Source organism: Hemibagrus wyckioides, linkage group LG14 (assembly GCF_019097595.1).
Source record: "Hemibagrus wyckioides isolate EC202008001 linkage group LG14, SWU_Hwy_1.0, whole genome shotgun sequence".
NCBI lineage: Eukaryota > Metazoa > Chordata > Actinopteri > Siluriformes > Bagridae > Hemibagrus > Hemibagrus wyckioides.
The window spans coordinates 24,194,788-24,220,399 of record NC_080723.1 but is presented as its reverse complement, the minus strand read 5'-3'; the positions used below and the strand labels follow the sequence as shown (position 1 = coordinate 24,220,399).

The following is a 25,612-nucleotide window of genomic DNA, read 5'->3' as shown; positions in this document are numbered from 1 at the left end:
AACAAAAGGTTTTACTAGCTCATTTATTCTTCCACTGTTTCTTAGAAGCTGCCTACATGTGCTTGTGTTTGGTGCAGAAATCAGATATCCATTAGTTAAGTAAACCTACATGTTATCTGCCGAGCAAAATGTATATAATTTATTAAATGGCTCGTGTAACAAACATGTTGCGCCAAATCTTGAGTAAAATCCCATTAGTGCCTTTGCCAAATTTATTCAAAGAATTCTTTTAATGAAACATTTTAATGCTTGAAGTTAAAAAGAAAAATATTCTAACAGGAGTATCATGCAAATAAAAAAAAAATCCATATATGGGACTGATTTGAATGATGAATAATGAAATATTATATAATGTAATATCATTATATAATTCATTATAATGAATAATGAAAGATTTCTTCATTTTCAATACCATTCAAACCTGTATCTGACCTACACCCCCTTTACACCTCAGTTATTTTCTTACTGTTTAATTTAGGTTTTATTTTCTACCTGTAAAATACATATAAGTGCTGCATGTACTACAAATGTTACCTAATATGGATTTAGTAACATTATGGGGCAACATGTTATTGCTAACATTTGTATATAATTATAAATAACCAGACACTGTCAGAACACATTTTTGATTAGGTTCACTAGAAAAGTCTGATCTAACACATCCTTCATCCATGTGATCAGACTTCTCCAGATACATCTCAAAATCCTGACATAGAGAGAGAGAGAGTATTCTGTTAAATTGATTATAATACTCTTATAAGAGAAAACAGTTTTTTAAAGAATAAATAAATAAGTAAATAAATTGTAATGAATGAATAATTTGTGACCCCTTGTGTTGGTCAGTGTCTCTGTGGCAGTGAGGTGAATGTTACGTAGGTCACACAGTCCAAATCTGAAGCTGTGTTGATCTCAGTAGATCCTATGAACTTTCTTTCATACAGTGAACTGTCATGAATGTTTTCATCCTGTAGAGAGATTCAGATGATGAACCAGAACTGAACAGATCATTTTCTGTTTATTTTTGGAAACTTTGGCATTAACTGTTCTGTTTACTGTATTGTGTTCCACAAATATTTATTATAGTATTTCACACTTGTCACATTTCTGATCCAAAATCACACGGTGCCTCAAGAAATGTAAATACAGGAAACACAGAATAACCAGAAATATAAAGTTAAAAAAATTTAAATTCTTGCTTAATGCACCTAATAGACAGGGTTGCCAGGTGTCAGTAAAATTCCCCGCTGAACGTAAATAAAAGCCATTGCTCCTTTAAACTGTAGTGTGTTTCTTATTAGTATCAAGTGAACATCTCATTTTATACAAATACAAAGTTTCAGTGTTTTTTCAACACTAAGCTTACCCACATAACACTGATCAACAAAATAAGTAAACTGAAGTAATCTGAAGGACATGGAGAGAGGATGTGAAGCTACAGGTAGAATAATGACTTTCTGTAATCACTCAGGTTCATTTATGTTTCATGGAGGTCATGTGACATGTAGGCAGTTCTGTACTACTCTACAGTTATATATTAATTCTATTATAATTACAGTATTTACACAGAACATAGCTTTATAGTTACTAAAAAATAAATAATAAAGCAGCATGCAATTTTATAAGAATGGAAAAGTTTTATATAATAGTAAAAATTGTTCAGCCTTTTACATTATATTCCATTTCACTCTGTACTACTGAAATTTGCTGTTTCTTTTCCATTTATTCCAGTTAAACAACTAATTGCATATTTTCTGTCCTTTTCTTCATACCTTAAATATTTTTAATCTAAAAATAATGATTTGTTATATAAATAAATAATTTCTCTCCAGTATGGACATTAATTTAAATATTTTGATACCTTTTCGGGGGAGTTGGTGGTGTGACTGCAGCATGATGATTTTCCTGAAAGACAATTCCATTATTACACAGTAAATACAGACACGTTAATAACACCATTACCATAAATAATTTGTTACATTTTTTCACGTTCAACCTGCAAGTTAAACCACTTTTACCTTGCACTGTGCTGCAGAACACACTCACGCAGATGATGTTTATTAGGATGGAGATGAAGCACACATACATTATGATCATTTGTAATGCAGATGTTCCCAGTGCCTCCAGTCTGGTGTGAATCTGAATCCTCAGATAAAGAACCTCTCTCATTATTACCGCCATCTAAAGTACACACACAGCCACACAGAGATATCAGTACAGTGTTGAGGAAAACGTGTCCTCAAAGAAAATGAATCAAACATCAGGTTACTTATATGTTTATTTATTTTATATATTTTTTAAATATTTTTCAGTGTTTTTCAGCCATACATGCAGATGATGTTATTACTGATCCTTAAATAATAATCACTATTAAGCTGCAATAATATTAATTGTTTTGCTAAATCCAATGTCTGATCAATAATAGATGATTTGGGAAATTGTTTATCTTTATTTCCACTCTAACCAAAAAATGCTAAATATAGACGGACCAGTGTTTTGTTGGTTTTATCGAATGGATTGATTTAAATTAACACAATTAGTTTCACACAACCAACAACCATCTGATCTTATCACATCTGGAATAAAAAAAATAGACTTACCAGAGCTCAGGATTAAACCCAGGACTCAGGAGAATATGTATATGTAAAATATACATCATATTTCCAGAAATCTGACAGACAGGATATTCCCTTTCAGTGTAGTGTGCTGCATGTCCACTTCCTAAAAGATGAATAAATCTGAGATTTTTTGTTTAAATTATAAATGAAGCTCACTGGTCTGCTTTATTAATAATACAGTCAGTATTGGAGCAGCGTGATGGAACAGTGGGTAGTGTGTGTGTGTGTGTTTGGTGTTCTGTGATGGACTGGTGTCACATCCACAGTGTATTCTGTCCTCACACAGCGTTCCTGAGATCTGAATCTAGCAGAATCCTGATCCAGAATGCTTGTTGCAAAAATATACTTCGCATTGCAAGATTTCTATTCTTGCCTTTGCAAGCTTTCAGTTATCTCCAAAACATGGTCATGTTTCTTCTCCTTGCTTTTGCAGTAGATCATAGAGTTTACTCTATATCATGTTCTTATCATACTATATCCTACTCTACAATAGTACAATTTTTACTTGTAAAAGATTGATGGTTTCTTACAGGCATCTTGCAATGATAAATGTTCATTATGATTTCTATTTCTTTGTGCCTTGCGTGTCCTCTCTATTCTTTTTGGCCAAAAAGGAGTCTGTCTGGGGTAACTGCCTGAACCTCCTCAAAATCCCTCACTTTCTGCAGTCAGTCTGAGAGGCTTATAGCTATATAAAGTTTTGTTATTTAAAATGTCCTACACTACACTAAAAACCAGCTGCTAAGTCCATGTGACTTCCAATCAGCAGTTAATTAGTTATATCATGTCACTGGCTGGTGGTTCCATTAGGTGAGTATTTTATACACTCGTTCCTATGACCTCCACTGCTTTACAGGTGGATTTATTTTGTTTGGTTTTGTTTTATCTTGTGTTTTCAAGCAGACTCTGCAGCAATGTTCAGCAATGTTTTGCTCCTTGGAATCCTTGGACCCCAACACAACAATGGAAAAAACCCAAACAGATCCCACTACAGCATATAAAGTGGAACATCAGGGCATTAAAAGACACATTGGAATAAATTCAGTTATTCAGTTCAAATGAACTGAAGGATGGATTAAAGGAAAATGACCGGTCACTCATAAGAGATGATATCTGTTTCAGTGAAATTTAAAATGCATGGACTTGTAAATGAGGACATACAAGATTAACATTTTTCTTGATGGCATATATAAACAGTGGGGCTCTGCCTCTACCTGCCACCGCTAGGGACACCATAAGCCACCAGAAGAGCTTCAATGCAGTTTGGCATTTGACATGTCTAACATATCAGTACAGCTGACATCTGCTAACTGTGAAGTCCATATCATATAATTTTATTTAATTTAATTCTCATCAATTCAATTCAATTTATAAATATAGCGCTTTTAACAATGGACATTGCCTCAAAGCAGCTTTCTAGAAGTAAAAAAAAAAATTGAAAAAAATTGGAAAGTTTAAAGTTGAGTAAATATTTTATCCCTAATGAGAAGCCTGAGGTGACGGTGAGGAAAAAAACTCCCTGAGATGATATGAGGAAGAAACCTTGAGAGGAACCAGACTCAGAAGGGAACCTCATCCTCATTTGGGTGACACTGGACAGTAAATAATGTAAATGTAACTAATGTCCTTTCTACCACAGAACCCAAGAACTCTTGAGGAACCAATAGTTCAGTGTAGTTCCTGAGTTGAGTCCTGCTGTTGCAAGCTGGCAGATGCAAGGCAGATGTCACAGGCTGTCCACACAGATCTATCCACAGCAGCAGTGAGCATCACCAAGCAATGAGAATTCAACCAGGGGTAAGGAATCAGGATGGATCAGGCAGGTCCAGAGAGAAGAAATGGTCAAACTGGCAACTCAGAATACTGAGAGAGAGAGAGAGAGAGAGAGAGAGAGAGAGAGAGAGAGAATGTTAAGTATATTAAGTATGTAATGGTTAAAGACATTGTATTATGTGCAAAGTGCAGACAGGGACTTTAACGAGGCTAGCTATGACAAGCATAACTAAAAGAGAGAGCCAGAATCGTTCAACCACTTCACAGTCTGCAAACCTGAGTAACTTGCAAGGGTTGTAGTGTGACAGCATCAAAACATCACAGTTCACCAAACACTCCATGCCCATGAACCCTCCAGATATCCAGATGTTTTCATTTCATTTCATATGCTCCTTTACCTGAGAAAAGAATATTCATAAAAATGTTGGGCCTAAAACAGAACCTTGTGGAACACTGAACATAACCTTGGTACGCATGGAGAAGTCAACATTTACCTCTGCAAACTGATAATGATCAGTCAAATAAGACCTGAGCCAGGAAAGGGCTGTCCCCTTAACACCAACAGCTTGTTCTAGCCTATCAAGTAAAACAGTGTGGTCAATGGTGTGAAAAGCTGCACTAAGATCAAGTAACACCAGCAACCCTGATCAGAGGTCAGTAACAGGTCATTGACCACTTTACTGTCTCTGTGCTATGATGAGGTCTAAATCCTGACTGATACATTTCATGAATGTTATTCTTATGTAGGTCTGAGTATAACTGCTATGCTACAATCTTTTCCTGGCAACCGCCAAACCCAGACTCGTCCATCAGATTGCCAGATGGAGAAGCGCGATTGGTCACTCCAGAGAACGCGTCTCCACTGCTCTAGAGTCCAGTGGCGGCGTGCTTTACACCACTGCATCCCACGCTTTGCATTGCACTTGGTGATGTATGGCTTGGATGCAGCTGCTCGGCCATGGAAACCCATTCCATGAAGCTCTCTGCGCACTGTTCTTGAGCTAATCTGAAGGCCACATGAAGTTTGGAGGTCTGTAGCGATTGACTCTGCAGAAAGTTGGCGACCTCTTCGCACTATGCGCCTCAGCTGAGTTGCTGTCGTTCCCAAACACTTCCACGTTCTTATAATACAGCTGACAGTTGACTGTGGAATATTTAGGAGCGAGGAAATTTCACGACTGGATTTGTTGCACAGGTGGCATCCTATCACAGTTCCATGCTGGAATTCACTGAGCTCCTGAGAGCGACCCATTCTTTCACAAATGTTTGTAAAAACAGTCTGCATGCCTAGGTGCTTGATTTTATACACCTGTGGCCATGGAAGTGATTGGAACACCTGATTCTGATTATTTGGATGGGTGAGCGAATACTTTTGGCAGTATAGTGTATCATCAGCAGTTCTTTTAGCAGAATTATATCTAAAATAAGGGATAAACATAGCAGCAGGTAGGACAAATCCCAGTAAAGGAAATACAGTTCTGTATCACTGGATGAACTGCGACCCCTGAAGGACACAAATGTTTTTTACTTTTTGCCAGGATATACAGGTATATCCTGTATATATACCTTATATACTAATGTGTTAGGAATGAAAGGATGCCATATCATTTGATGGAAATGAAAATGATCAACCTAAAGTGGGCTGAATTCAAAGGCATTCAAAGAAATTTCATTGCAGCAGCTCAAAATGGTACTCAGTAGTGTGTATGGCCCCCACATGCTAGTATGCATACCTGACAATGTAGGGGCATGCTCCTAAAGAGATGATGGATGGTGTCCTGGGGTATTTAATCCCAAATCTGGACCAGGGCATCACTGACCTACGGGACAGTTTAAGTTGCAACCTGATGGCATCAGTTGGACCGAAACATAATGTCCCAGAGGTGTTCTATTGGATTTAGGGCTGGCGAGCGTGGGGGCCATTCAGTGGTATCAATTCCTTCATCCTCCAGGAACAGTGTACATACTCTCGCAACATGAAGCCGGGCATTGTCGTGCACCAGGAGGAACCCAGGACCCACTGCACCAGCGTAGGGTCTAACTATGGGTCCAATACCTAATGGCAGTCAGTGTGCCATTGTCTAGCCTGTACAGGTCTGTGCATCCCTCTATAAATATATATGTCTCCTCAGACCATCACTGACCCACCACCAAACCGGTCATGCTGTACGATGTTACAGGCTACATAACATTCTCCACGGCTTCTCCAGACCCTTTCACATCTGTCACATGTGCTTAGGGTGAACCTGCTCTCATCTGTCAAAAGCACAGGGTGCCAACTGCCTGTCTCCTGGAATCTCCTCCATGCTCTTGAGACTGTGCTGGGAGACACAGCAAACCTTCTGGCAGTGGCACGTATTGATGTGCCATCCTGGAGGTGTTCTGTAGGGTCCAGGTATCCAGGTAAAAGTTGAGTAGGGAAAAAATGTCAGTGGCCTCCACCTGTAAAACCATTCCTGTTCTGGAATCATCTCATTGTTGCCCATTTAGTGCACCTGTCATTAATTTCATTAACACCAAAGCAGCTGAAACTGATTAACAACTCCCTCTGCTACTTAACTGACCAGATCAGCATCACAGGAGTTTAATCGACTTGATGCTATACTCTGATTAAAAGTGTTCCTTTAATTTTTTTGAGCAGTGTACATTTACGTTGAGGGTTAAGGGCCTTGTCCCTGGATCAACTTGAGAATAGTTGCAAGATTAAGAACTACAAAGACATTATGTAGTATTTTTGAATTATCCACAATGCAGCTTTATTGGTAAACATCACCACCTACAGGATATTTCCACATACTAGTACTTTGTGCTGCTGACAATGTTTGAAACAGTCAGAGGTGAAGCTGTAACTTTACAATTTCTGACAACCCTTGTTTAAAAGATTTAATTTTTCAGTTTTGGCAAGTATTTTTTAAAAGCTGTTAACATTATACAAAGGTTCTGTAAAATTGGCCCAAGGAACATCTAATAGATTTGAAATTGGCAGAGGAATAAGACAAGGATGTCCATTTTTATTTCTGTTAGCAACCCAATTATTGGCTCTGCAGCTTAAGAAAGGCTATTTTCAAGGTATTACAACTATGGGAAAAGTTTTTAAGTTATGTCAGTTTGCAGACAATACAACACTTTTTTTAAAAGATATACATGAAGTTAATAAAGCTAATGATTTTTCACTTGCATCAGGATTGCGTATGAATTGGAGTAAAATGGTTATTTTCCCTTAAAAAAACTGCAATTTATCAAATATATCTGGTATTCCAATCCAAACTACTGTGACTTATCTTGGAGTAATCATTTGTAAAGATGGAAAAAAATGTGCAGGGATTTAAACTTTGGGATTTATCTTTGCAGGGGAGGGTCCTTTTGTCTAAGGCAGAAGGAATTTCCAGGTCAGTTTATGTTGTCACCTGATATACCTTCTAAAGTAGTTAAAACGTTGGATAAATTACTCTTTGACATTATTTGAGAAAAGAGATTATTATGTAGCTCAAAGGATAAGGGGGGCCTGGAGGTATTATGATACCCTAAACAATGTATTTGAAATGAATTGGATTAAACAGTACTTAAAATAGAAAGATAATATGTGGAACACATTCCCAAACTTTGAATGAATGTAATTTGGTCTATAGTAGCTCGTCTGTTGGATCGGATCACACGGGCCAGCCTTCACTCCCCATGTCCATCAATGAGACTTGACCGCCCGTGACCCTGTCTCTGGTTCACCACTGTTCTTAGACAACTTTTGATAGATACTGACCACTGCAGACCGGGAACACCCCACAAGAGCTGCAGTTTTGGAGAATCTCTGATCCAGTGGTCTAGCCATCACAATTTGGCCCTTTTGGTCAAACTCGCTCAAATCTGTACTTTTGTCCATTTTTCCTGCTTCTAACATCAACTTTGAGGACAAAATGTTGACTTGCTGCCTAATATATCCCACCCACTAACAGGTGCCATGATGAAGAGATACTCAGTGTTATTCACCTGGAACTGGTCATAATGTTATGCCTGATCAGTGTATACAACTTTGCTGCTTTCATGAAACATAAAAGAATTAGAATCTGGAGATGTTACAAGCCACAGTGTCTCACACCCACTGTGAAATTTGGTGGAGGATCGGTGATTATCTGGGGGTTCTTCACCAAGGCTGAAATCTGGTACATTTGTCTTTTTTAAGGACGCACAAATCAAGCCACTTACTTGTTGTCCTGGAAGAAAACTTGCTTCCTTCTGTATTGACAATGTTTCCCGACTCTGAAGATTGTTTTTTCCAGCAGGACAATGCTCCATGCCACACAGACAGGTCAAGCAAGGTGTGGCTGGAGGACCACCACATCAAGACACTGTCATGATCAGCTCAATTTCCAGACCTGAACCCCATTGAAAACCTCTGGAATGTGATCAAGAAGAATATGGATGGTCACAAGCCTTCAAACAAATCTGTGCTGCTTGAGTGGCATAAAGTCACCCAACATCAGTGTGAAAGACTGGAGAGCATGCCAAGACGCATAAAATCTGTGACTGAAAATCAGGATTATTCCACTAAATATTAACAAAATAATTAAAGTTAAAACATTAATATTGTGTTGTTTAAAAATAAATATGAACTTGTTTTCCTTACATTATTTGAAGTCTGAGGTCTTTTTTGTGATTTTGACCGTTTTCTGCAAATGACAAAATGTTTTCTAAATGACAAAATGTTTATCAGTAATTAATAGAATAAAACAGAAATGTTAATTTTACTCAAACACATACCTGGAGACTGAAAATCATTGGAGTGCATTAAAAGAGCCAAGTTCTGTTACAGTTTCAAAATTCTGTTGAATGTTGATTTGTCTACAGTATATGGCAATTACTGATCTAGAATCAGTCAAAATGTTTGGGTTCCTGCTAACATTTTGTCTCACACTGAATAAATCTGTCACACAGTTATACACAAACTGACTCTGCTCTTTTTATATATTCTTTAAACAATATACATTATACACAAATATTACTATAGTACCAAAATTGAAGCATGAACATGAAAAAAAATTGAAGTTTTATTTTGGGTTTTCTTATGTTTGAGATATAGACACACATTTAACCAGCAGAGGTCATCATCTAGCATGTACAGTGGAGTTGGTAAATTTCACACAAATACCAGCCTTAGCAGAGAAAAGCCTCAACTAATCAAATGTTTTATTTACAGTCTATATAACTGTAGATGTTTAATATATAAGAGTTGTAAAAAAGTAAAGATATAAAACAAGTACAGATGAGGTCTACTGTACATGCTGGTGTTGTTTTTCTGTTGTTGTTATTTTTTTGTTAGAAAAGTCTAATATTATAGCTAATGTTATCATGAATTTAGGCTACATGGTGTGTGTTTATTAAAAACATACATTTTCCAGAGTTAGTGACTGAAGTTCAGCCTGCAGATCTGTAACACCTTTTTATATTGCACAAAATTAAATCTAATATATTTTAATAGTGTTATATGTTTTGCAATTAAATTCAATGCTTGTATTAGAACATCTTCAGATTTTAAAAAAGACTTGCATCTTTTTTTCTTAGATCTTACAGATAGAAATGAGATACAAATAAATACAATAAAGGCTAGCCGAGCAGACCATTTCCTGTAGTAACATCAAACTGACAAAAACTGCATTAGAAGGGAAGTAACCCATGAATCCATATGAAAATATTTTAGGGAATTTTATAGAGGTTGAAAAAAGTTAAGTGAGGCTTCTGTGGGCTGAGACTCTCAAATCTTAAAGTTCTAGAAAAACTCCACCTACATAGTTTCTGTTGTATTCATTACCTTACATTTCACTCAGTACCCAGTGGAATGTTTAACTATATAACTAATTCTAAATACAGGAGTCTAACTAAAACAATTCCCCACAGGAAGCATGTATACGTTTATACCATATACCTATATTCGTATATGTGTGGACACGTTAATAACGTATTATTATTTGGGTTTTTAGTAGTATTTGTATTCAGTATTCTCCTAAACATTTTCAAGTGCGCGGTTTGGTGCAGACTGCAGTGACGTGATTCTCCGCCCTGAAATTCTAACCCGCTTCCCGACAGCAGACTGAACAAACCCTCGCTTTGAGCACTGAGCATTTGTCGTTGAGGTAAAAACCGTTTTATTATTACATTATTAACCAATTTCTATTGGGTTTTGTCTTAGTTTGATCTTATATCATACACTGTTATTTGTTATTATTATTATTATTATTATTATCATTCTGCTGCGGTAAACTGCTCGCACTCAGCTTGTACTCAGCTGTTGGTGACGCTTCATAATTTTAGCATCTAAAAATGATTGAGATGATCTTGTAGATGATCTTGTAGGTAAGGGAGCCTGGTCGAGCGTCAGGACGGAGAGGAAGCGCCGGTTATGTGCGCAGTGAGACACAAATATAATCAGAGTCGCAGAAATAAAACACGTGTTAAAATCGTTTCATGTTTACCTGCCGGTTCAGTCTGCATCCTCTCCGTCCTCTGCTAACACTCGAACACATTATTTTTGTAGGTTTAATGTGTAGAATGTAGTAGATTGTAGCCAGATTCGGTTAATTCTATTATAGAGTGTATTATAAATTAGGCTGTATAAAGTATGTAATAAGATATTTTACATGAATAGGCATACTCATGGCAAGGTATAATTCACCTTCATGTTAAGCCTTTATTGTCCTGACAGCAGCAGCATGTCACTGCAGCCTCATCTGAAGTGGAAAATTCTCCCAGGGGTTATTTGTTCATATATACATATGTGTGTGTGTGTGTGTGTGAGACAGAGGGGGGGGGACACTTGATATTGTTGATGACTGTTTTCCACCCTGAATACTAGACCACTGCCCAAACACTCTTCCTGTCACATGAAGAACAAATCCTTGGTTTCTGCATTGAGCATTTTTAGAACTGTCTTTTATTAGGGCACTAGTAGTGTGGAGGGCCCTCTTGTTCTTCTAAGGATTATTATTATTATTTTTAGGGCCCCAGCACCGAAGGAGCAAGGCCAGAGGCCTTGCACCGTAGGTGTGGAAGCCCTATTGTTTTCGTTAGAATTTATGTTTTATTTTTTATTATTTATTTATTTATTTATTTATTTATTTATTTATTTATTTATTTATTTTCAGTCTTTCAGGGCATTTTGGACCCCTTAACATGCTCAAAAATTCTTGAAAATCAGCAGACAGGTTGGAATCTGTGGCCATTAGGACGTTACCGTGGCTCAACCCTGGACGTGGCACACACCCGTTACAGAATTTGAAATACTCCTCCTAGGGAATTGATACAACCGCCACCAAACCCAGGCTAATATGATCTCAAGACACTGATACAACCTCCACCAAACCCAGGCTAATATGATCTCAAGACACTGATACAACCTCCACCAAACCCAGGCTAATATGATCTCAAGACACTGATACAACCTCCACCAAACCCAGGCTAATATGATCTCAAGACACTGATACAACCTCCACCAAACCCAGGCTAATATGATCTCAAGACATTGATACAACCTCCACCAAACCCAGGCTAATATGATCTCAAGACATTGATACAACCTCCACCAAACCCAGGCTAATATGATCTCAAGACACTGATACAACCTCCACCAAACCCAGGCTAATATGATCTCAAGACACTGATACAACCTCCACCAAACCCAGGCTAATATGATCTCAAGACACTGATACAACCTCCACCAAACCCAGGCTAATATGATCTCAAGACACTGATACAACCGCCACCAAACCCAGGCTAATATGATCTCAAGACACTGATACAACCGCCACCAAACCCAGGCTAATATGATCTCAAGACACTGATACAACCGCCACCAAACCCAGGCTAATATGATCTCAAGACACTGATACAACCGCCACCAAACCCAGGCTAATATGATCTCAAGACATTGATACAACCGCCACCAAACCCAGGCTAATATGATCTCAAGACACTGATACAACCGCCACCAAACCCAGGCTAATATGATCTCAAGACACTGATACAACCGCCACCAAACCCAGGCTAATATGATCTCAAGACATTGATACAACCTCCACCAAACCCAGGCTAATATGATCTCAAGACACTGATAATAAGTTGCAAAGGGATTTTTGATATCTCAAACGGTTCAGCCGTGAGAAGCCCTTAAACTTATGGCGAATAAAAGGAAACAGGAAGTGGCTAATAACTTCTACTTGTACATTAAGTGATCTACATGAAACCTTAGGATTATGTTAAGAGTAGAAAGCTGATCACACAGATATGACAACTATGAGTCTCAGTCATAGCGCCACCAACTGGCAGCATGAAGTGTGTCACTTCCTGTCACTTCTCATGTCTTGAGATCATATTAGCCTGGGTTTGGTGGCGGTTGTATCAATTCCCTAGGAGGAGTATTTCAAATTCCCTTGGGTGCGTTTTGCAAATAACTCAAAATACCTCACTTCCTGTGGATTAGACTTAATGACATGCAGTGTGAAAGTTGTTCAGTTCAATGAGATCTAAGTGTGTACCAAGTTGTACATGGATACGAGCTGATAAGTGTGTATCAGCTATGCAGCAAGATGTTCCAGGGCGCTGTAACGGGTGTCTGTTTCCTGTTTCATGGAGACGTGGCTCAGCAACAGAGTTACGGACGCCGCCATTCAGCTAGCCAGGCTCACTGGGTTTCGTGCCGACAGGAATGCAGCTCTGTGCAGTAAGGCTCACGGTGGTGGTGTGTGTGTTTACATCAACACGGAATGGTGTAAGGACTCTGTGCTTGTTTGCACTAGTGGAGTTTGTGACTGTTAGATGCAGGCCATTTTATTTACCACGTGAATTCACCACCTCTTTCATTCTCGGAGTGTACATTCCGCCAAGCGCTAATGCTAATAAGGCTCTATGTAAACTCTACGGATCTATTAGCGACCTGCAGAATGCTCACCCCGACGGACTGTTTATTATCGCCGGAGATTTCAATCATGCAAATCTCAGAACAGTGCTCCCTAAATTCCATCAGCATGTGGACTTTGTGATGAGAGGGGAGAACATGCTGGATCTTGTTTACACAAACATTCCCAGCGCATATCGTGTGGAGCCCCGCCCCCACCTCGGCTACTCAGACCACAAGTCTGTTATGTTGATTCCAGCATACAGACCACTCATCAGACGCTCTAAACCGGTTCTGAAACAGATTAAAACCTGGCCAGCAGGAGCCATCTCTGCTCTTCAGGACTGTTTTGAGTGCACTGACTGGAATATGTTCAGGGAGGCTGCAACAAACAGCAACTCTATCAACTTGGAGGAATACACGGCATCAGTGACTGGCTACATTGGGAAGTGCATCGATGACGTGACTGTCTCCAAGACCATAACCACATACTCCAACCAGAAGCCGTGGCTGACTGCAAAAGTGCATGCTCTCCTGACTCGAGAGTCTGCCTTCAGAGCAGGGGACAGGGCCGCATTAAAAACAGCAAGGGCCAAACTGTCCCGAGCCATCAGAGAGGCGAAGTGTGCACACACCCAGAGAATCCACGGCCACTTTCAGGACAGCAGAGACTCCTGGCACATGACACCTCCCTCCCAGACACGCTGAACGACTTCTATGCTGGGTTCGAGGCACAGAACAATGTAACAGTGAGGAAGACCATCCCTCCTAATGACCAGGTGCTCTGCCTTTCCACAGCTGATGTGAAGAGAACACTATGCATCCCTATCATCCCTATCATCATATGCACGACTATCATCCCTGTGCCATTGAAGTCTACAGTTTCCTGCCTCAATGACTATCGTCCCCTCCCCCCATCCTGACTGTGTTCATCGGAGCGTCCTGAGCAGCTGCATCACTGCCTGGTTTGGGAACTTCACCGTCTCGGATCACAAGACCCTTCAGCAGATAGTGAGGACAGCTGAGAAGATCATCAGAGTCTCTCTCCCCTCTATAACGGACATTTACACTACAAGTGTGGACACTTGTGCGTCCACAAAACTAGCAGCATTGTGGATGACCCCACACACCCCTCACACACACTCTTACACACCCCACACACCCCTCACACACACTCTTACACACCCCACACACCCCTCACACACACTCTTACACACCCCACACACCCCTCACACACACTCTTACACACCCCACACACACTCTTACACACCCCACACACCCCTCACACACACTCTTACACACCCCACACACCCCTCACACACACTCTTACACACCCCACACACCCCTCACACACACTCTTACACACCCCACACACCCCTCACACACACTCTTACACACCCCACACACCCCTCACACACACTCTTACACACCCCACACACCCCTCACACACACTCTTACACACCCCACACACCCCTCACACACACTCTTCACCCTCCTGCCATCTGGAAAGAGGTACCGAAGCATTCGGGCCTCACAACCAGACTGTGTAACAGTAAAAATTCAACTGATTGAAAGGTATAATGATTGAGCATTATGTAACTGTTTTAACAGTTGTAAATAAGTTTTGATCAACACAGCCTTCATTTATTTTCTTGACAGAATGTAATGCCTCTATTTCTAAGCAATTATCACAGTCTGCCTTCACAGTGTTCACTAAACTGTTGTTTTGGGGCTTGATATATTCTACAGGCCAACAGTATTAAGTAGGAGAGTTATAATTTTTGTAAGATTGATTATTATTATTATTATTATTATTATTATTATTATTATTATTATTATTATTATGTTTTCCTTGTCTACTTTATTTTTTAAAGTATTTTGATGTATTTGACAGTCTGGAACTGGCAGTGATTTATAATGATATGACTTTAGCAGTCTGTTTGGAATTAGAAATTAAATATTATATTTCATTGTATAGTAGTATAATCTAAATAAAATAAAATTCATGATAAATACCAGAAAGCACTCTTAATTGTTGATTGGTGATGGACTGGCCAAGCATGTCTCCAGACCTAAACCCTATTCAGCATCTGTGGGTCATCCTCAAATGGAAGGTGGGGGAGCACAAGGTCTCCAACATCCACCAGCTCTGTGATGTCATCATGGAGGAGTGGAAGAGGACTCCAGTGTCAACCTGTGAAGCTCTGGTGAACTCCATGATCAAAGAGGGTTAAGGCAATGCTGGAAAATAATGGTGGCCACACAAAATATTGACACTTTGGGCCCAATTTGGACATTTCCACTTAGGGGTGTAGTCACTTTTGTTGCCAACGGTTTAGACATTAATGTCTGTGTGTTGAGTTATTTTGAGGGGACAGCAAATTTACACTGTTATACAGGCTGGACACTCACTACTGTACATTGGAGCAGAGGGGCATTTCTTCAGTGTTGTCACATGAAAAGATATAATACAATATTTACAATAACGTGAGGGGTGTACTCACTTTTGTGAGATACTGTATTTCTCTTTTTTTGACTCCTGCCTTTCATTGTTTCAGAAAATTTGCACTCACTCCTCCAGAGCAGGACATCATGACCTCCTTCTTTTCCTTTTGCATGGTGCTGGGAACCATGTGTGTGAGTGAGTATCTTTTTGTTATTAGCCAGAATATAACAAAATATAAAATGTAAGGCTTCTACCATAAGAGCATTGTTTTAAAAGGTGGTGATAACATTCATTTTTTATCCTATCTCAGGTCTCCTCTCGGCAGATCAGATCCCTGTATCTGGCCATCTGGGTTCTACAGCACTCCTGCCCTGTAAACTGAAGAGTGTAGGCACTGAAGCACCGTATATTAGATGGTTCATCAATACTGAGACTGTGTTTGAGCGACAGGGTGAGAAGACATATCAGGGTAAGAGATATGAGGGCCGTGTGGATGTTCCTGAGGAAAATCTGCATAAAGGGAACTGTTCCTTGGTGTTGCACAACCTGACACGTTCTGATGCAGCTGTCTACACGAGCTACGAGGTAGTGAGACACACCAGGAGATCTGACAGATCAAAGAGATCTTCCACACTAAACCTGATCAGCAGTGTTAAACTCTCAGTCAGTGGTAAGTGAGTTATTGTCAGTAGAACAAACACTGATCATTACACACATCAGAAAACAAAGCTGGACATAAGGAATGACTGGACAGACACTGGGCTTACTGTAGAACTTTATTTGAGCCAGTATAATGATAACAATGTTAATCTAAATTATTTTCATTAAACAAGTATGAACTGAATTTTTAAATTAGAAGTCTATAAGAGTGGAGCTGAGATTAATGCCTTGGTTAATTTTATGTATTGGCTTTGAAATACTATTTCAGTGTGATTAACTGGTTGTCCTACATTCTAAAAATTTTAGATTAAATGTAGTAATCACATATCACTTAAAGTATTACTAATGTGAAAGAATGCAGAGATTAGACCATCGTATTTATTTTAGTGGAGAGTTAATACGGGTGTGTTAAAACAGATAAAACTGGAGTAAAAGACTGTGAATGTAAACACAAGCTAAACTACATTAGCAGTGAGTCTAAACTACACATGTCCCTGATCTACAGTTACAGAGTAAATCACTGTAGCATCATTCAGAAGAGTTACAGACAAAAGAGCCAAGATTAGAATCATGATTTTTTTTTCCATTACAGAAAAACTTGCAGAAAAAACTGAAAAGAAATCAGCTAAATATCAAATGTCTGCAGGTGAGTTACACAGATTAAATTTCTTACACAAACCAAAATTCCACTTATATCAGAACGTTAAGTGCAGTGTATTTTTTGCACATTTTTAAAAATTGCTCATGATATTTTAAACTTAATTATACATTACGTGTTCAAATGTACGTGGACACCTGTCCATCACACCTTTTTGTGGTTCTGATGTTAAGTCGCTTCCCTGTGAGGGGCGAGTGGACACAAAACATAGCAGTGAAATAATAACAGAGCCAAGGTTTTTCCTTTAATTGGTCAACGCCTCTGTATATACAGTATATACAGTACATGTATATTTTGTTTGTTTGTAAACCTTACCGTTTAGAATTTATTTGGAAAATGTTGTAGCTAAACTAAATAAAATGATTCCTTTCTGTATTTCAGGTGATTCAGGAATGAAGTGTCCTCACCCACAGTTCATGTTCCTGTTTCTCCTATCAGTTATTCTCTCTCTTCTTCTTATTTGAAGAAACCTGTCACCTAGAGCTGTGCACAGGACTGTGTCTTTATGCCTCAAGTATTTTTTTGTGTTCTGCTTACCTGCTTGAACACCCACCTGCCTGTCCGGCTGTCTGTGATACCTGTCAGGAGGCCAGAACCAATGCATATAGACATACAAATTCAAATTTATATTGGTCACATATCTATACACAGTGTGACATGCAGTGAAATGCTTGATCAAATCCAGGTCCATGTGATAAAATAGAATCAGGAAGAACAAAATTAGACTGTGTGTATAGTGATGATGCAGAGAGAAGAGTCCATTGTTCTTTAGATGGCATTGAGGTCTTTCACAGACTTCTTGGCCTTGGTCCAGCACTAGCTAAGTATCCTGGAGTTTAGGCCGCTCTGTGTGGATGGTACAAGTAAGAAAACTTTGAGGAATTTAGTTCCTCTCATTACTTATATTTCCCTTCGTGGACTGAGACTTTGACAGAGTGATGGGGCTTATGTACATTGATGAACCTCAGGGCTATGTCATCAGGAACTGAATGTTCCTAGTAGGCCCACCCTTGGTGAACAGACCTGAAGGGAGGAGTCAGACAAGGATCAGTTCTAATGACTCCTTAAAAAGTACAGGAAAGACAGGAAAAAAATGCACCCTGTCCACTGTTACAGGAAACGTGTAAGAAATTGCACAGCTGCAATTATAGAAGATTTTATATAATCAACAACTTCTGATCAAATACAATCGTAGTGAGGTGTAAAAGATTTAAACAGCAGGACATGGGTAATATTTGCTGTTTTTAAGCAGGTAGCTGATTAATATAAAATAAAAACAGTATTTTATAGACCAACTTTAAAACATTCTAATTGACAAGCAACACAACCAAAACAAAAGTAGAAACTTCTCATGGTTTATTGACTTTTGACTAAGAAGCTCATATAAAATACACTCACTGAGCCTTGATGTGGTACAGTATGTGTTACACAGAAAATCACACAGATATGTGCCAGCAGCTTCAGCCACCATTTACATTTCTGGCATTGGTAGATCTTCTTTTCCAGAGCAATGTACAAAAGTGCTAGTTTTACTTAAACTAGCTAGAGCTAGTTTAAGTGCTTCAGGAAAAGGTAGGTCTTCAGACAAGTTCATTCCACCACCTCGGTGCCAGAACAGAGAAGAGTCAAGCTGAATACCTACCTTTTACCCTGAGAGATGGTGGGACCAGTCGGGCAGTGCTAGTGGACCTGAGGGAGCGAGGTGCAGTGTGAGGAGTAATAAGATCTTTGAGGTAAGATGGAGCTGGTCCATTCTTGGCTTTGTAGAAAAGCATCAGTGTTTTCAATCTGATGCAGCTACCAGAGGCCAATGGAGGGAACACAGCAGTGGGGTGGTGTGGGAGAACTTAGGCAGGTTGAAAACAAGCTGTGCAGCTGCATTTTGGATCATTTGCATTGGACGAATTGCATTCAGAGGAAGACCTGCCAGTAAAGAGTTGCAGTAGTCCAGTCTCGAAATAACCAGAGACTGAACAAGCACTTGAGTAGCCTGTGTGGATAAAAATGGTCAAATCCTTCTGATGTTGTACAGAAGAAACCGACATGAGCGTGTCACATTAGCAACATGGGAGGAAAAGGACAGTTGATTGTCCATGGTTACCCCAAGGTTGCAAGTTTAGGGTGGTGAGTGAAGGGGACAGGTGAAGGGGAGATCATTGAGTTGTTCAGAGATAATGCAAGATCCTGGGCTGGGGATGAGTCACCTGGGATGACCAGCAGTTCAGTTTTGCTGGGATTGAGTTTCAGCTGATGAGCTGTCATCCAAGATGAAATGTCCAGAAGTTGTGGTGTCTGAGGGAGGGAAGGAGAAGATAAGTTGGGTGTCATCAGCATAGCAGTGGTATGAAAAGCCATGTGAGGATATAACTTTGCCAAGAGAGTGAGTGTAGAGGGAGAAAAGGAGAGGACCTTGTGTGACACCAGTATAGAGTCTACGTGGAGTAGATGTCAATCCCTTCCATGTTACCTGATATGAGCGACCATGTAGGAAGCAAACCATTCCCATTCTGTTCCACAAATTCCAAGACTCTTGAGGGTGGACAAGAGAGTCTTGTGGTCAAATGCTGCAGAAAGGTCGAGGAGGATGAGGACTGATGACAGCTTGTCTGATCTAGCAGCATGTAGTTTCTCAGTGGAATGTGCTGCTTTGAAGCAGCAAAATTGTAAATGTCCATGTTTTTTGACCAATGACATGATTGATAGTAGCAGATGGGCTGAGCTTGAGTTTTTCTATAAATATGATAAACATAAAATGTAGTAGACTATAGAGAAATTTAAAGGAAATAAAATGTGTATGTAGCTGGTCAAAAGGTGCTATATGTAAATTATATATACATACATACATACATGTACACTACCGCTGAATGTTTTCTTCAAACTTTGCCTTCATAAAAAAAACAGCTTTTGCAGCAATTACACCCTGGGCATTCTAACTGTCAATTTTTCAAGATAATCTGATGGGATTTCACCCCATGCTTCCTGGAGCATGTCTCACAAGATGGATTGGCTGATGGAGTCTTCCTCCTTAGCTGAAATCAAGCTGAAATATGCGAGTGATCCCAGACTTTTGAGAGGTAGTGTATATATACAGCTCTGGAAAAAAAAAGAGACCACTGCAAAATAATGAGTTTCTTATGGGTTTTTTTCTTCCAGGTTCATGTATTGGTGAGATGAAGAGTTTTGTTTCATTTTTTGTGAACTGCTGATAATATTTCTCCTAAATTCAAAATATAACTATTGTTATTTAGAGTGTATATTTAAAGGAAATGACAACACATCAAAATAACCCAAGATCATGCAGTATTAGCAGAGCTTTAATAACTTGAATAAAACAAAATGCAAATAATTTGTATTTGTGGAATAATCTAAATCGGTCTGTGGAATAACCCTGATCTGCATGCGTTTTGGCTCCATGCTCTCCACCAATTTTTCACATTGCTGTTGGGTAACTTTATACTACTGTACTCTTTTTGCAAACCATCTTTGCTTGATGGTTTGTGATCATCCATCTTCCTCTTGATGACATTCCAGAGGTTCTCAATAGGGTTCAGATCTGGAGATTGGGCTGGCCATGACAGGGTCTTTATCTGGTGATCCTCCATCCAGACTCTGATTGCTCTGGCTGTATGGCATGGTGCATTGTCCTGTTGGAAAGTCCAATCCTCTGAATTGGGGAACATTGTCTTAGCAGAAGGAAGACAATGTTCTTCTAGAACAACCCTGTACTTGGCTTGATTCCAGCCTTGCTGAAGCACCCCCAAATCATTACTGACCCTTCTCCATATTTTACAGTTGGTGGAAGACACTGTGGGTTGTAGGCCTCTCCAGGTCTCCATCTAACCATAACACGACCGGGTGTCGGGCAAAGCTGAAAATTGGACTCATCAGAAAAGATTACCTTACTCCAGTCTGTTACAGTCCAATTCCTTTTGCAAACTTCAGCCTTGCTCTTCTTTGCTTTTTACTAATGAAGTGCTTTTTTCTGGCTTTGTATGACTTCAGCCCTGCGTGTAGAAGCCTGTTTCGAACTGTTCTTGCTATGCTTTTCACCCCAGTCTGAGTTTGCCACTGTTGTTGAAGGTCACTTGAGGTCAGCCTACAGTTTGATTGACATTCGAATAAGTTTGCAGTCATCTCACTTGTTACTGGCCCGTTTCCGGCCTCTTCCAGGCTGTAGCTTTGTTGTTCCTAGTGTCTGTTGCTTGATCTTGTTTTTGTGAACTGCCGTCTCTGAAATATTAAGGATACAAGTAACTTGACGCTCACTGAATCCTTGTGCCAGTAAAGCTAGGATTGAGCCTTTTTTTGCTTCTTCACTCAAAACCTTTCTTTTCACTGTTTTGGGCATTTTCAGTTGTTATTTTTAAATTTCCAATTACCGTTGAAAGACTTCTAACACTTTTTTACCATCCAACTGGTCACATGGTCTGTGCTACCTGATGGGAGCTCTGAGAAGAGACTGTGTCCAGGGTGGTGAACACAGTCAATTGCCTTGGCTCTGGTCCTGCATTGCTGGGCCTAGATGTCTGTGAGGCAGAAGAGAGAAGTCCTGATGGCCTTCTCTGCCATCCTCACCACTCTGAACAGTCCTGGGCAGTGGAACCTCCAAACTAGGTGTTGATGCTCCAGGTGAGAAGACTCTCAGTTTCATCAATGTGCTGCAGTTCTTCACCTGCTTTTTCCTGTAATAAATAATCATCTCCTTAGTCTTGGTGACATTCAGGGTAAGATGGTTATTGTAGCACCATGTGGACAGGACATCCACTTTCCTCTAAACAGGCCTAGTTGATGGTTGATGCTATCACCTGTGGAACTGTTGGACCAGTATGAAAACAGTAACTGGTCTAGGCAATTGGCAATTCTGTAGGTACTACAGACATTAGTGCTACAAGACGGTCATTCAAGAAGGACGGAAAAAAGTCAGGGCATCAGGATGAAGTTAAGTGAATTTTGAATTCATTTCAACATTTGAATGTTTTAACTTCTTAAGCCCGGCCCCATTCTTGTCTTTGTTTACAAAGTTCTGCTACAAGGAGAGTTCTCAACTACTTAATACACTTGTGCTGAAGCCGTGGCTTTTTTCATTCACATATTTTCCAGGTTTTATGTACACTTGTAAAAATAAATAAATAAGTGGCTATTACTACTTCAAGGTAACAGTTTATGCGTTTGTGAAGACTTACTGAGTCAATGTGTTAGAGTGAAACCTAGTGGCATTAAGTGGTATTGTTAACCACAAAGTGATGTACTATATGCAACCTTTTTCAGATTCAGTAAAAAAAAATCCAAGTTTCATCACCTGTCCAGATGGTATCTACCTGTGACATTTTAGGATTTTCCTTTCCTTTCATATATATCTAGCATCCTGTTTTATGCTATCCAAACTCACATTATCTTCACAATATATCTTATTTTATTTATATAAATCAGTAAAATAAATACTGCTAAATATACTGTACCTGGAATAAAACAGTTCACATTTATGGCATTCAGCAGACACCATTTTCCAGATGGACATTTTTATGAACTGAGCATTATGGGCCCAACAGTGGCAGCTTGGACCTGGGATTCAAACTCACAATCTTATGAACAGTAGCCCAACACCATAACCATTGTGCTACCACATCCCCTGCTACCATAATAAGTAAAATTTATTTAATTGGGTAAAAAAGTAAGTTAAATTAGTTGGGTAAATGCCTTTTAACTTTTATTATTATATAACCATAATAATAAAATTAATCATGCAATTTTTCTTCAGTGACACACGTTAGTATACAGCACTTTAAATATTTGCCTGTTACAGCAAACTTTCCAAGTCCCATAGTGATCACCAATAAACAGAGTGCTTGTACAGTTGCTTTAAACTCTTTATGGCACATTTCTCGCATTGCAGGTTACTGTGTATGAAGCAGCACAGCAGAGACTGGTCAGAGTGCCCATGCTGAACCCTGTACACCACCAAATGGTCCGGCAAAGGAGGATCAGACAGAAACATTGTTGCAGACCAAATACAACCTTCATAGTGTAAAGGTTTCAGTCCCCTCCCACCCCTTGCCTGTTTACCGACCTTGCTCTCATTTTGGATTTGTTTGCCTTGTGTTCAGACAATAAATGCTACATATGGATTCTACACCTACTGCCTCTAATTCTACATTACACATAGCAACATTCCCTAATGGTCTCTCTCAACAAAATAATAAACCCTGACACACTGCAAAAATTGTTCAGCAATGTGACATAGAATTCTCCAAATTCACAGATCATAATCTGCATGAGCATATGTGGGATATGCTGGACACTCATTGGAGGCGACACCTCTTAACTTACATGACTTAAAGGATCTGCTAATGTCTTGATGCCATATACCACAGCACACCTTTTTAAGCCCATGCCTTGATGAGTCTGAGCTGTTTTGATGTTATGGAGGATTGGTACAAAATAGAATCTAGAACCTTCAACATTAACAGAACAAGTTGTAAAGTAGGTCAATTATATGCTGGCATGGTATTGGAAAGACAAAGATTGGCTTTGTACCCATGTACCCATGACCCTGTCACCAGGTCACTGTCCATAGCAGTCACATGTGTCTCCAGGTAGTCCACATGGAAATCCTCAGCAACAGTGAGCACTTCACTGAAGAGAAGAAATAGTCAGAAGTTCTGGGAGCTCAGGATTATCATGTTACTGTGAGAGAGGAACAAAATTAGGTATGCTTGTGATCATGTAATGATTAAAGACAATGTACATTATGTGCAAAGTGCAGTGCCAAGACTAGCTTTGATAGCACAACTAAAAGGGAGAGCCAGAAAGTGACAGACACGAGGGCTTCCTGGGACATAAAGTGTGCAACCACTTCACAATCCACTTAAATAGAGTGGGCCAAAGGTGTGTCCAAAACACTAACTGGAAGGCTGTTTCATAACTGAGGGGCTTTGTTAGAAAAAGCTCTGTCCCCTGCTATAGCCTTTGCTACTTTTGTTGGTACTACAAAAAAGCTTGCACCTTTCTCTGCTGCATTCTGGACTAACTGGAGCTTGTTTATGATCCCACTGGAACATCCAGACAGTAAGGCATTACAATAATCCAACCTAGAGGTAACAAAAGCATGAACTAGTTTTTCTGCATCATGAAGTGACATCATATTTCTTATCTTAGCAATATTTCTGAGATGAAAGAAGGCTACCCGAGTGATATTATCTACATGAGCTTCAAACAAAAGACCAGAATCAATAATCACACCAAGATCTTTTACTCATGGACATGATGAAACAGAAAGACCATCCAGAGTTACTCTGTAATCAGAACCGGGTCCTAGTGCAAGCATAGAGTTAAGCAGGAGGAAGTTGGTAAGCATCAACTGTCTGATATTCTTTACACATTCTTTAAAGCTGGAGCCAGCATAACAATCTATGTCATGTAATCTAATGACATGTTCACAAATAATTGCACCAAGAGGTAGCACATATAAGGAGAAAAGCAGTGGTCTTGACCTTTTCAAACCGAGGCCTATTTTTGAGCCTCTTTCTTGAAAAAGAAATATTCAGTTTAAAATAAGTATATTTCAAAAACTACAAGGTGAATTTGGAAAACTTGGAAAACACATTTGAGATTTGAGAAACTTCATAAAAAAAACACCTTTTGGAGCAATTACAGCCTGGGCATTCTAGCTGTAAATTTTTCAAAATAATCTGATGAGAGGAAGTGTATGTACTGTATGTATGATCTGTAAAATGTTATTTTAAAAAATCCAATTTCTTGTGAGGAATAAGTAAGGACACCCCCACATTTATTTGTATTTAAAATGGATAAAAAAAACCTACAGGTGCATCACATCAGGTGCAAATGATTATAATATTGTTACAGAGCATTTTAAAGGAGGCTTGCCTTATTTAAACCTCAGACATTTAGCTTGGTTTGCTTTTAATTGAGAGAGTTATCTGAGGCCTTCTGAAAGAAGATTGTTGATGCTTATGAGTCTGGTAAGGGATTTAAAAAGATCACAAAGTGAATTTGTAATCTGCCATTCTACTGTCCAGAAAATAATTTACAAGTGGAAAACATTTAAAACAACTGCAAACATGGCCAGGTCAGGCCGTCCAAGCAAATTCACCCCAAGAGCAGACCACAAGTGGCTTAAAGATGTCTCCAAAAACCCTAAAATATCATTATGGGACCTACAGCAAGCTTTTGCAACAGTTTATGACAAAGTACATGAATCTACAATCAGAAAAAGACTACTTTAACTTTAATTATTATGGGAGGTGTGCAAGAAAGAAACTTCGCTGTCTAAAAAACATTAGGGCAAGACTGAAGTTTCCCAAAGATCACAGAGACAAAGACTTCTGGAATAATGTGCTTCAGTCAGATGAGTCTTAATTTGAATTATTTGGAAAAGGGCTATAAAAGGGCATGTTTGGTGTAAACCAAATTCAGCATTTCAGCAAATGAACCTCATACCAACTATGAAACATGGAGGTGGAAGTGGTTCTGGATCATAGAATCCATTATGAATTCTACATTATATCAGAAGGTTGAGGAACATGTAAGCACATCTGTCAAAAAATTGAAGCCAAAGCAGA

General features: G+C 39.3%; 1 protein-coding gene and 1 long non-coding RNA gene across 7 annotated transcripts in view; one reads left to right on the top strand and one right to left on the bottom strand.

Annotated features, from left to right (window-relative positions):
• LOC131364509 (uncharacterized) overlaps window positions 1–25,612 on the bottom strand; it is an 84,629-nt gene that overhangs the window by 21,543 nt on the left and 37,474 nt on the right. The gene's annotated exons all lie outside the window — the stretch shown is intronic.
• LOC131364513 (uncharacterized) lies at window positions 10,365–24,514 on the top strand. Of its 3 annotated transcripts, none has more exons than XR_009206489.1 (6): window positions 10,365–10,513; window positions 15,828–15,910; window positions 16,026–16,385; window positions 16,968–17,021; window positions 17,415–21,662; window positions 22,927–24,513. It is a non-coding gene; the product is annotated as an uncharacterized LOC131364513 (long non-coding RNA). The 3 variants fall into 3 exon arrangements; XR_009206490.1 differs by having other exon boundaries at window positions 10,367–10,513; window positions 17,415–20,107; window positions 22,927–24,512; XR_009206488.1 differs by having other exon boundaries at window positions 17,415–24,514.